Below are 13,870 nucleotides of genomic sequence, written 5' to 3'. Positions count from 1 at the left end.
TAAGCTTTTGAAATCATCTTTAAAAGCCCTATACAAATTCATGGATTTTTGCTCCAATATCGACTGATTTCATACAACATAGATGAACAATCAAAAAAATTGTAAAATCTAATATTTTTCTCTAATTTATCAACAATAACGTTCTTTTCTCTTTTTTTTTTTTAAGATATTGAAATAGTAAGTTCACTTGGAAGCGCAAGGCACGGTGCTTCCAATGAGCGAAAATGGTTCAATTCAACCGCTCTATTTTGTTGGGGGTGACGGCACGTCTGTTCATAATGGATACCCTGCACTCGAAAACAGTTATGCATATCTTGAGACGAGAACATAGTCTCTTTTTCAGTTTGAATTTGTTGTACCTAACGTTGGAACTGATTACCATGTCGCAAAATGATTTAAAAAAATATGTCATTTCAAACTTACAATGCATTAGATAAACCCATGTGCAACACAAATAATCATCGATAATAGTAAGAAAGTTGTGTGCCCCTGAAAAATATGCAGTTTTATAACCCCTAAGTTACCGCAACAAATCAATTTAAATGGTTTGTGACATCTAGTGGTATTAATGGAAAAAGGCAACCTATTATGTTTTGCTAAATGGAACACATCTCAATTATTCGAGCAAGAATGTAAACTATAAAAATTAGGAAAACTACGAGAAAGTCGTTGCATAGATAGGTGACCTAACCGTGCCATAAGATTGAGTTTTCTTTTCGAATAGCTGACAAGGCTGATGGTGGTAATGGTTGAATATAATGATGAAGTCCATCATGAACTTCACCCACTCCAACCAGTTTTTCATGGAAAGGTCATGAAAATACACAAAAGGTTGGGGGAAAAAAATAGCAACACAATTCATCGATTAGGTCAACTTGCTAATGAAAAGCACGTTAAAGTTAAAGGATGGAACACGTAAGGCATCAAATAATCTGAAGCCAGAATTTAGGTAAACTATTCCTTTGTGTGTGATGGTAGTGTGTGTCCAGTTGGCACTTTCGCGGGTTACATGTTTGATAATATGGTGGTTTTAAGAAGGGAAGAGAATTGGGGCGTCGTGTGTTCTGATGCCCCACTATCAATGATCCAAGTATCAGGTGGTAGTATAGAATGTCTATGAAAAGAGATAGTACCTGCAAGGTTGGCAAAGGTGGAAGAAGAATCAACTGAACGAAGGTTCAACAATTGTTTATATTGTTCGACAATAAGTCGCAGGAAAGGAGAACAAGCAGTTGCGGCAACACTAGGCATCGCACTAGATGCATCAACATGGACTTGTGTAGCGTGTGACCCAACATAAGTGCCCACTCCTTGCCTTTGCATGGATCGTTTCTGCTTGATCCAATTGGGTGATTATTAGATAATTTCAAAATAATGTGCTTTATTGTAATTGATGGCTCCACATTGTTCACATTTTTATTTGCTCTTATCTTTCGCTCCTCTTGTATCTCACGAAATCGAGGAGTGGCCAACCGCAAGAGCTACTGCATCTAGGGTGTTGGGTGTAAAAGCCGACTCTTCTTTTCTTAACTAAGTATAGAGTAGGCTTTACCAATCGTTAGTAGCGGTTCCATAGCAAGAATTTGGGTAGCCATAAAAGACTCATGAAACCCCATTAGGAACTAGTATAACTTCTCCTCTTCATCATCTACTTTCTTTGAATCAATGGCGCAAGATTTTAGTTCATCCTAATAAGTTTCAAGTGTGGAGTAATAATCGACAACTAGATGTTGCTCCTGTTATAATGCAGCTATGCATCTCTTGTGTTCAAACTTTCGAGGTGCATAGCTTTGGAAAAGCCTTTATTCAAGGTTTAGCTACACACCCCTTGCCATCTCAATGTAAATCACATTGTTCAAAAGAGGTTATGAAAGTGTGTTCATGTTCCAAGAATGAAGTATGTCATTGCATTGTTGCCACCAGTGTTCGCAAAACTAGACGGTTAGAATCGGAACCGGCCATTTAGATCTGTACCGCTAGGGTTTCGACTCTGGTTAGGGCTGGTTTTGGTGTTCAAGCAGGTATATGAAATACCCCAAAAAATATCCAGTCCAAAACCAGCCGATATCTTTATATTAAACCAGCTGGTTTTCTGGCAAACCGGACCGCTTAGTTTAAAAACCAGTCTGTAACATAATATAATGGAGAAATAACGTATAACACCTGTCATTTTTTATAGAGGCTATTATTTGATGCAAAAGTCACATGTTTCTCTTGATTGAACATTCGATTCCATTTTGCATGCATTTTCAGCCTTATACAGGCTTTTGAAGCTAATAATTGATCAAATTTTTTGGTTTTTTTCTATAAATCAATCGATTTGAGATCAAAATGGCACCGAAATTCCATTTTCTTAGCCATTATTTGGGTATGCTTCAAAGTTTCATGAGAAATCCACTAATCTAAAGATTTTGGCCTCTTTTTTTTAGTTTTTTTCCATCAAAATGGAGGGATTTTGTTGATGACAGAGATATCAACACTACTATACTCTTTATTTCATCGAAATCTAGAAATTTCGGGCTCAATTTTGAGATTAGGGCTTTATTTTAGTTAGAAGAAAATAATGTAAGTTTTATCCCGAATTTTTTTGAATTTTTTTTCCTACTTTTTCTTCCTCTTTTAGGTTTTTTCAGACAATATTTGACTGAAATTATCAATAAAAGAACAGATTTGAGAACAAAAGCTTAACCAAAATAAATTTTTCTTGCCCCTTGATTTTTGTGTTCTTCAATGTTTTGGAAAAAATCTGCCAAACTACAGATTGTGGCGTCGTTTTTTATTTTTTCTTGATTAAAATGGGGGGCGAGGGGGCGGGGGGGGGGGGGGGGGGGGGGGGGGGGGGGTTGTGGGGGCCCTTTTGTAGATGACAGAGATGTTCAGATTATTGAATTCCTGATTTCATTGAAAATCTGACATTTGGGGCTCAATTTTAGGATTTTTGAGAAATGGATTTTAGGGGTTGTTGAGAAATCGATTTTTCTAAAAAGAAATTATTTCACATATAAAATTATATGAGAAGTGTTTTTCTATTTTTTTTAATAAAATTATGTTTTTTGATAAAACTATTTTTTTTGATAAAAATATATTTTTGGATAAATATGACAAAAAATAGATTCTTCTATTTTTAATGTTACATTTTTTTTAATAAAAAAACAGTGCATGATAATGTTGCTCGATATTTTTTGCTCTATATTTTTAAGGTTATAGTGCATGATAATGTTGCTTGATCTTTTGCTTCTAATTTTTTTGCTTGATATTTTTAATGTTATATTTCTTTTATTCAATTTTTTTTTTTGCTCAATTTTTTGCATGATAATGTTTTTTTTATTTTACTTAAGTGCAGGATATAACAAAACATATGCATGTTGACTGAGGGATGGTAAATGAACTAAGAGTATGTGATGCTCATGATCTCTAAGATGTTAATATTATGAAGGTTGCAAGTCACATAAAAATTGTTTTGTATCTCTACCTGAAACCTCTTTTTGTCTATAATTGTATACCATACTCTCATATTAGAATAATACCATATCTTGAAGTATTGTAAAACTTGAAACTGGAGTGCGTAAACATATATGTGTTCTTATATTTTTCAATAATAAGCATAGGATTTTTTCAATTTGAAAGTTAAAAGTTAAAGCTTTTTCGCCTTACTCAGATTTTTCGCCAAGTGCATCTTGATAGCGAGACACAACGGTACCCTGACTTCCCTCGCCACTCTCATTACTACTAGCAATTGTTATTTGGACTTTGTAACTCCATCAATTGAATCAATGTCAAATTATAAATTGTCTTGCATATCTCCATAATATTCATATATTAATTTATATAAAAAGTTGTTTTAATTTTTTGGGTAAGCTAAATGTAGGTAATAAGATACTATACATTCAATTTAAGTTTTTTTTTTTTGGGGAGGGAGGGGGGGGGGGGGGGTTTGACTCATTAAAAAAAAACTTATACCAGATTGGTAAGTCTGGTTAACCGCTCGGGTTGTCCGATTCTGATTCTAACCGGTCCCAGCCCCATATCCGATTAACTGTTCTGGTTCTATTTTACGAACACTGGTTGCCACAATTCATACTTAACAGAGCCAATTTCAGGCTCAAAGATTGTTCCATCAATGAGACCTAATTTATCTTTTTACACTTGAGGCCTTCCAAAAGGTTCTTCTCCAAGTAGAATCATTATCACCAACTAAAGGGTTTGTAACCAAAATGATGTCTGGATTGTCAGAATGATATAAATAAAATAGTGAAGAAAATGTGACAATCTCATTCGATGTATTAATTAGATCATTATTCCCAGTCCTTGCCATTTGAAGGAGCCAATTCTTTGCTCGATTAATGGAAGGAACTAAAAAACAACAAACGAAATGTTGCTCATGCAAAGATAGTAGTAAATACTCCAAAACTGCTCAAACTTGTGCACATAATCACAATCACCAACTGCACTAGAAGCTTGTACAAATTTACACTAGAAAAAACTGCAGCAAGTGCTCAACAAGAGTGGACAAACTCTTAAGAGAAACAAAGAAAGCACAGCAAAACATTGGACCTTTAAATGCTTCATTTCTCCTTCTCCTACTTTCTTGAATATCTGCTTCATAGGAGAAAGGAAATAGTTGCACACCAGGATCTTACTGTTGTGCGCAGAAGCTCTAAACTCGACGGGTTGATTTTTGGTAAATAAAGTACAAAAAATAAATCATAAACACATAACACAAGAACATAAATATTTACATGGTTCACTCCAAAAGGGCTACATCTACGGGTATGGTAAATTGAAATCCACTATACCAATGAAAGTTACATCAAAGATTTTGGAACAAACCTCGACAAAAACCCAAATCGAGGAAACCCTTTTAAACTTGCTCTCCTAAACGGTACCATGTCGATCGCTCATCCTATTCCATAAGTAGACCACTGTCTAGGAAGAGAACAACTTTGAGAGCAAACGAGACTTTATTTCACTAAAAGGGGAAACAACCCAAAATCTCAATGGAAATCACTTCTCTACAAGAAACTAACCTCTTACTTTGCAGAAGTCTTTAAGAGACATCATCAATGTTTCTCTTCATAGGAAGCTCTATTCTTTCTAAAAAGAAATTACATCTTATGCATTGGAGGTTCTATCTCCCTCTCTCTTTAAAAGAACCATCATTCTCATATGGTGACCCAAATAAGGTGCACGAATTCTCTACACTTTCATCCCATATATATAAGATAGGAGTCCATAGTAAATAGGAAACTTTCTATTGATGCTACATATATCTCAAAACCACGAGATAAATCTAAGAGTCCTAATCTTTTTGGATTTCTATTTCATTTAGGAAACTTATCAATATAAATCTTAATCCCACAAAATGTGGGATTTCCTTATGTTGATGATTTTGGATAGCATCAAATCCAACAATCTCCACCTTAATATCAAAATCACTTGCTCACCATGCCAATATTTATTGGATAGCTTCATGGATTCTTTATCTTTTGCCAAATAAATTCCTTCATCATTCTTGCTGAAAAATAGTATTTGCCATCAAATTTTTCCACCTCGCATTCGAAACCTTTATCGCCATATCGAAAACCCAAAACCAGGGCTCTGATAACATTGCGCGAAAGTTATAAATCCGACAGGTTGATTTTTGGCAAATAAAGTATGATAAATAAATCATAAAACACATAACATAATAATACAAATATTTATGTGGTTCACCCAAAAAAATGCTACATCCACGGGCACGGCAAATTGAAATCCACTATACCAATAAAAGTTACATCAAAGATTTTGGAACAAACCTCGACAAAAATCCAAATCGAGTAAACCCTTTTAAACCTGCTCTCCCAAACAGCGTCATATCTCACTAAAAGGGGAAACAACCCAAAATCTCCCAAATAGATCTCACATATCTATTTTTTAAGTAAACCACTATCTAGAAAGAGAATAATTTTGAGAGCAAACGTGATATTATCTCACTAAAAGGAGAAACAACCCAAAATCTTCATGGGAACCGTTTCTATATAAGAAACCAATATCTCACTTTGCAGGAGCCATCATAAATGTTTCTTTTCACATGAAGCTCTCTTTTCTCTAAGAGGAAATTGCATCTAAGAGGAAATTGCATCTTATGCATAGGAGGCTCTATCTCCCTCTCTATCTAAAGGAACTACTATTATCATATGATGACTTAAATAAGGTATACGAATTCTCTGCACTTTCTTCCAATATATATAAGATTAGGTGTTCATAGTAAATAAGAAGCTTTTATTGATGCTAAATATATCTCAAAACCACAAGATAAATCAAAGAGTCCTAATATTTTTGGATTTTTATTTCCTTTAGAAAACTTATTATTATAAATCTCAATCCCATAAATTATGGGAATATCTCAATCCCACAAAATATGAGATTTCTTTATGTTGGTGATTTTAGATAACACCAAATCCAACACTTACAAATGGCACAATAGTTTCACACCAGGAGCGCAATAACGGGCCTTGCAATGGTAAGGAAATTGACAACTCCTACTTCAAAGGTGTCAAAGAGAGGAGAGACGAAGAACTATAACTACAGTCACGGACCGTGCAATGACAGTCGAGGATTCACGGACCTTGCAATGCCAGTCAAGGATTATGCTGAAGCTATGATACCATGTTAATCTTTAGAGAATTGTATGTTTATGTTAAGTAATGTAACATAATACGTAAACAACTTGGTCACGATAATCCCAAGATTCCTAATTTTTAGAATATACAACAAACTAACTAATATACATCCAAATCTATAGAATGTACAACATGTGACATCAATTTCAATCTACATCTGTGATATCAATCCCAATGGATCCAAGGAGCCCAACATGGGTTCCCATCAATGTTCCTACAAATCTCCTCATGAACACCATCAATGATCCAATTTATAAAACCTCCATTAATGGCCAAAATCAAAACCTTCGCCTTTGTAAAAAAATGTTCAATTTCAAGCATATAAGCAAGGTCTCATCCATTAATCAAAGTCTCTGAATAAGGAAATATAGGAGATGTGATCAAAAAATTGAATCACAGACCATTGCTAGCAAAGTGGTTTGAGCCCTTGAAACTAGAGTTTTGAAGCCATCTACTCTTCAAGTTTGAATGACCTGCTCTCTCTCTAAATTGGATGGTCTTGATCCCTATTATATGACGCTGACACCAACTCTTTTGTCTTTTTGTAAAATGGGTTGACATTATATTTATTAGTGGATTGTCCATTAATAAAAGGAAAATTGTTTCATGTGGGTTGGATTGTATTTCTACATTATGCTGTCAAGAGGTATAAAGCATCCATCTTAAAGATAGATGCAAATAGATGGCCCATCTAAAAACAAGTGTAACTCACGATCCAAATGTTTTTTTAATATAATTATTATTTCTAGTTTTCAATTTTTTTGTTTTTTTTTCATATTCATGATCTCCATGTTAAAGATTATATATTCTCTAATCATTAGGATCAAATTATATTTAAAAAATATATTCATTGCCAAGCCCGTATTTCTATAATATGCGGGCTGGCCGCATAGAAACTAGGTCCTTAATAAAATGGCTTGACATGACACTTATTTGAGTATGTTGGCAATAATTGTTTCTTTACCATATTGAACAATGATGGCTTCTTACCCACTAGTAAAAATGCTATTAATTTTTCTTATATGAATATCTATCTTATCCAATGGTTTAAAAAGCGGATCGATGACCCGGATTGGACACCTCAAAAACCGATCTGGATCGGCGAATTGGCGATTAGGATCTGGAATCGGTCGGATTAAAGCTTCAAAAAAATCCGAAAAATTTATTAAAATTCATTATAAATGTTGTTTTTTAGGAATCCAATAAGAAATGAGGGTACTACATTATTAACTTTCATTTTTTTCATCAATTTGTGAATATTGAGATGCTCTTTCCCTGTATAAACTTAAGTATTAAATTTGCATCACATAAAAGAAAAATCATAGAACTATCATGGATAAATATATAATTATACATAGACTATAATAAAGAGTAGACTAAATCAATGAAAGAATGGCTATTAAAATCTCGTTTTGGCCAGAAACCCTAATCCGCTAAAAAAACCCAAATTATTACAGCCTAACTAACTATAATCCAAAATTATTACAACCTAACTAATTATAATATTATATACTGAAACTATAATTATTAGCTTACATTTTATAATTATTTTATGAGATAAATAATAACAAATTAAAAATATTTTCTAATATTTTCTAATTTAAAATGTATTATTGACAACTGTAAGAAAAATAATACATTACATGATTTATAATATAAAAATTAATAAATAAAATTAAAGATTTGGTTATCAATGTAAAAATTAATAAAATGCGTATAAATTTTGAAAATAACACTTTAATTTATTATATGCCTAAGGGAGAACAAAACTTAGCTCAAGAAAGGATAAACTATTATATGGCCCAATGGGGGATTGGAACTTGAACAGTCAAAGCAAATAACATTAGTGATAACTATCAATGCTCCTTAGCATATGTGTTTAAAATTGCCTATTAATAACATATATTTACATTATGTTTTCATTTAATAATGTTTAAGAATTATCCCACATTGAAGGATGAATATTCAAATATGCTATATGAATAACTATGTAATTGGAAGATAAACACAAGTGTGAAAACACTAGGACATCCGTGCACATGCACATGTGCATGTGCATATCGCATGTGTGACACATGTGGGAGTGGTGTATGTCGTACGTGTGACGCGTACGTACGTGTGAAGGTGTTTTTTAGGCTTGAACCGGTGCACATGTGTGTGTTGCACGTATGGCACGTGTGGGAGTATGTGTGGCACGTGTGGGAGTTTGTACCGCTCGTGTCACACGTACACACGTGTGGGAGTGGTGCATGTCGCACACGTACACACGTATGAACGTGCTTTTGAGGCTGAACCGGCTAGAACTAAGAGGGAACCGGACAGAATCGGGTAGGAACCGGCGGTTCTGCTCTAGAACGGGGCTGTTCTCGATTTTGTATTGAAAACCGGTACGGGCTGTACCGATTCCCGAATCGAACTGGACGAGTCTGGTTCGACTCGTCGATTTTTAAATCATTGATCTTATCCATTTTAATAATGAAAAATACTATTATTAAAAAAAATTGTATTATAAAATAAAGAGCAATAAGTGATCAAAAGTGTTGAGAACATTAAAAAAAAATACTTATTTGTAAGAGTACCCTAACATGAACCCATATCTAAAACCTAGCTGTGCCCAAATGCATCCAAAGCTAACCATGCCCATGCATATATGGAGAGAAATGCATCACTAACGTTTCCACGTGCAATCTCAAACCAACAAACTCTTTAAAGCTCCTACCGAACTAATCTCCAACCACCCATCCGAAACATAAAGGGACAGAGAATTAAAAAACCAAGGGTGGCAACGGGCAATTTTGCCCTTGGGACGGACCTTTTTCTCTAGGGCCGCCTTAGGCCCAGCTTTGGCTCGGTTAGGGCCGGACTAAAAACAAATAAAGTAAAATAATAAAATTTTAAAAGAACAAAAAGAAGAAGAAAAAGAGGGCCAGGCCGAGTCAACATTGACAAATAAGAAAAAAGAGACTGCTCAGAAGTTGTCAAGATGGGTACTGACACAAGGTAAATTATTGTTTTAAAAGTTGTCAAGATGGGTATGATGCACATAATAACATTCGGAAAAAAAAATTCAATGAGCTACTCAAAGAGGACCGCAAGATACATAAACAGTGCTACATAAACACTGCTAGTCAAACATCTCATCAAATAATGTGACAATTAACTTCAATATGTTTGGTATATTCATGAAACTATAGATTTTTTTTAATATAAATGATGCTTTTTTATCACAATATAATTACATGGGAATAGTAATATCCACACCCATATACGTTAGAAACCGCCGAAGCCAAACAATCTTAGTGGTGGTTAATACCATGGCCTTATATTCATAGATTAGCCAATATATTTTTGTCTTGATTTTTCAAGAGATAAAAGAATCTCTTGGAAAGATACAAAATCATGTTGTGTACCTTCGGTCAATTGTATGTCCCAAGCTCAAGTGAGAAAGAAAAAGATAAGAACAAAGCTCAATGCTTAGTATCCCTGACATAATAAATTTATTCTGACCGATTCACTCGATTATCTATCCAGATCGTTGATTTGCTGATCCGGATCGGTTTTTTGGAAGCCCGATCCGGGTCACCGATCCGTTTTTTAAACCATTGGTCAAGAGTATACAACATTCATATTAAAGATAGATACAAACAGGTGGCCCATCTAAAAACAAATGTAACTAATGATTCAAATGTTCTTTTAATATAATTATTATTTTTAATTTTCAATTTTTTCTTTTCATATTCATGATCTCGATATTAAATATTATATATTTTCTAAAAATGAAGATCAAATTATATTTAAAAAATATATTCATTGCCAAGCTTGTATTTCTACAATATGTAAGTTGGCCGCATAAACACCAGGTCCTTAATAAAACGGCTTGACATGACACTTACTTGAGGTCCTTAATAAAACGGCTTGACATGACACTTACTTGAGTATGATGCAATAATTGTTTCTTTATCATATAGAACAATGATGGCTTCTTAATCGCCAGTAAAAATGACATTAAATTTTTATATAAATATCTATCTTATCCATTTTGATGATGAAAATATTTTTACAAAAAAAAATTTACTGAACGCATTAGAAAAATATTTATTTACATGAGTACCCTAACATGACCCATATCTGAAAACTAGCCGTGCTCATCCAAAGCTAACCATGCCCATGCATAAATGCAGAGAATGCATCACTAACTTTCCCACATGCAAATATCTCAAACCAACTAACTCTTTAAAGCTCTAGGGAACTAACCCCCAACCACCAATCCGAAACATAAAGGGAAAGAGAATTAAAAAACCAAGAGTGGCAATGGGCAATTTTGCCCTTGGACCGGACCTTTTTCCCTAGGGCTCCCCTAAGCCAAGTCCTGGCCCGGTTAGGGTTGGGATAAAAATAAATAAAAAAAATAAAAAATAATAATAATAATAAAAAAGTTGTCAAACAAAGAAAAAGAGAGTATTCAAAGGTTGTCAAGATGGGTACCGGTACAAAAGGTAAATTATTGTTTTTAAAAATAGCCAAGATGAATACTGATCCGAGCGTAAGAACATCGTTTTCACCGCTTCTCATTAGGGATGGTGATGGGCATCTCAGCTCGACCCTAAAAAAATAAAGCTTGGGACCAGCGTTTTAAAAAACGCCGAGTCGAACCGGACTCTCCCGGTTCGACTCGGAAATAGTGAAAAAGGAACCGGATCGCCCGAAAATCGGAAATCGTCCGGTTCTAGAGAGAACCGGACGATTCTGTACAGTGAATCGCCGATTCACTGTACGGAATCGACGAGTCCGAACAGTGAATCGGCGATTCCGTACGGAATTTATTTATTTATTTATTTATTTTTTTTTTTTTTTTTTTTTTTTTTTTTTTTTTTTTTTTTTTTTTTTTTTTTTTTTTTTTTTTTTTTTTGGTAATCCATGATAGATTTTTTTTGTAATCCATGATCGAATTTTTTGGTTTTTTGTAACCCATAATAGAATTTTTTGTAATCCATGATCGAAATGTTTGTTTTCTTTTCTTGTAATCCATGATCGATTTTTTTGTTTTTTTTTTTTTTTTTGTAACCCATGATAGAATTTTTTGTAATCCATGATCGAATGTTTTGTAATATATGATCGAAATGTTTGTTTTTTTTTTGTAATCTATGATTGAAATGTTTGTTTGTTTTTTTTTAATCCATGATTGAATTTTTTGTTTTTTGCTTTTTTTGTAACCCATGATAGAGTTTTTTGTAATCCATGATTGAATTTTTTGTAATCCATGATCGAACTATTTTTTTCTTTTTTTGTAATCCACGATTGAATTTTTTGTTTTTTTTGTTTGTTTTTTTTTGTAATCCATGATCGAATTTTATGTAATCCATGATCGAATTTTATGTAATCCATGATTGAATTTTTTGAAAATTTGTGATTTTTTTTGTTTAATCCATGATCGAATTTTTTTTTGTAATCCATGATAGAATTTTTTGAAAATTTGTGATTTTTTTTTTAATCCATGATAGATTTTTTTGAAAATTTGTTTTTTTTTTTTTTAATCCATATTATTCAAAGAGAAAACGAGAGAGATGATGATTCTGAGGCCACCCTATCCCAGCCATATTATTCACATATCGAGTCCCAACAGCAACAGTGTAGGGATGAGCACGAAACACTGTAAATTAAATGTTGAATGGCGGTTCATGCAGGGAAAGAACATATCAACATTCGCATATTCATTCAAAAACATGAAAATTCTTAATGGAGTACCCTCATTTTTTATTGAATTCCTAAAAACCAATATTTATAATGAATTTTAATAATTTTTTCGGATTTTTTTGAAGCTTTATTCTGACCGATTCACCCGATTCCGATCCGGATCGCCGATTCGCCGATCCGGATCGGTTTTTGAAAAGCCCGATCCGGGTCACCGATCCGGTTTTTAAACCATTGCTTGGGACACAAAAAGTCAGCTCAGCTGATTCTTTAAAAGACATGGCGCATTAAATACTATATTTTTTAAAACTTTTTAAATCCACAATTGATTCTTGACCCAATTAATCGAAAAAAAACTAAAAATGAAGATAATGATTTGATTCATGATTTAAAATTAAAAAACAATAGTTTTTACACCAAGTTTTGGTCAGGTCCCCTTTTTTTTTCCGTCGTTCTTAAATTCTCAAGGAACACATGGCCCATCAAATAAATTTCCTTCGTCAGTATATCGGCAATTTGGATATTGGGGTATCTCTCTTTAATATAAGAAAAATGTTTATATAAGGTCACACCTTAAAATGTAGAATTAAGGTGTATTTAAAAAATTCATCGTTAAAAGGTCTTTTGGAGTTGAAAAACCCTTTAATTGCTCATCTTAACATCAAGACATATAAATAAATAAATAATTTCGAGCCCAAAAAATAATGCATCTTGCAACAGATTATTTGGATTGTCTATTTTCAAGATTTTCATATATGTATAAATCTATTTGATTTAAACGCTTTTTCGAATCTAAAATTTTGTAATTAGAGATAAACTGGATTCTCATGTCATCTTAAGAATTTTTGACACTAGGATTCTCTTTTATGATAAAATTTGGTAGTACACCATATTTTGATTGTACAAGGTTACAACCTTATGCAAACCATACCCTATATATAAGCTAATAATAATAATAGAATAACGTTAATATAACAATAATAAGGAAAAACATAAAAAAAAGGTGTTAAAACCCCTTACAATATTACTAAAAAGGGTAAAAAGATTACAAATTTTATTTGATGGTAGACTTTAAATTTCTATATCAATCAAGTACATCCTCAAAAAATATTGTAAAATTAAAAATTCTCATAATCCGGTATTGGTAAGCCGTGGTACTTTGGTAATTTATCTTCATGGAAGCTTCATTGAATAATATAAGTACTCATTGGCGATAAAATTATCAAAATACTCTAATTTTATTAACTTTCTAGCACCAAATAATGGCAATTTGAGAATTTTTTGACATTTTTTAAGATGTATGAGATTGATATAAAAATTTAAATGCATAGTCTCAAATGTAATTTATAATCTTTTTTACCTTTAAGTGATATCTGTGCAGAGTTTTAACCTTTTTCATATTGTTTATAAGGGAAAAGTTTATGTAAGGTTGCACCCTTAAAATGTAAAATCACAGATGCACTTCAAAATCGAACGAAAATGCTGTTTTAATGTTGAATAAACCCTCTAATCGATCA

The sequence above is a fragment of the Amborella trichopoda genome, chromosome 6, assembly GCF_054954075.1.
Source record: "Amborella trichopoda isolate Santa Cruz 75 chromosome 6, AtrichopodaSantaCruz75HAP2 v2.0, whole genome shotgun sequence".
In the NCBI taxonomy this organism is placed as follows: domain Eukaryota; kingdom Viridiplantae; phylum Streptophyta; class Magnoliopsida; order Amborellales; family Amborellaceae; genus Amborella; species Amborella trichopoda.
Note: the sequence above shows the minus strand (reverse complement) of the source record.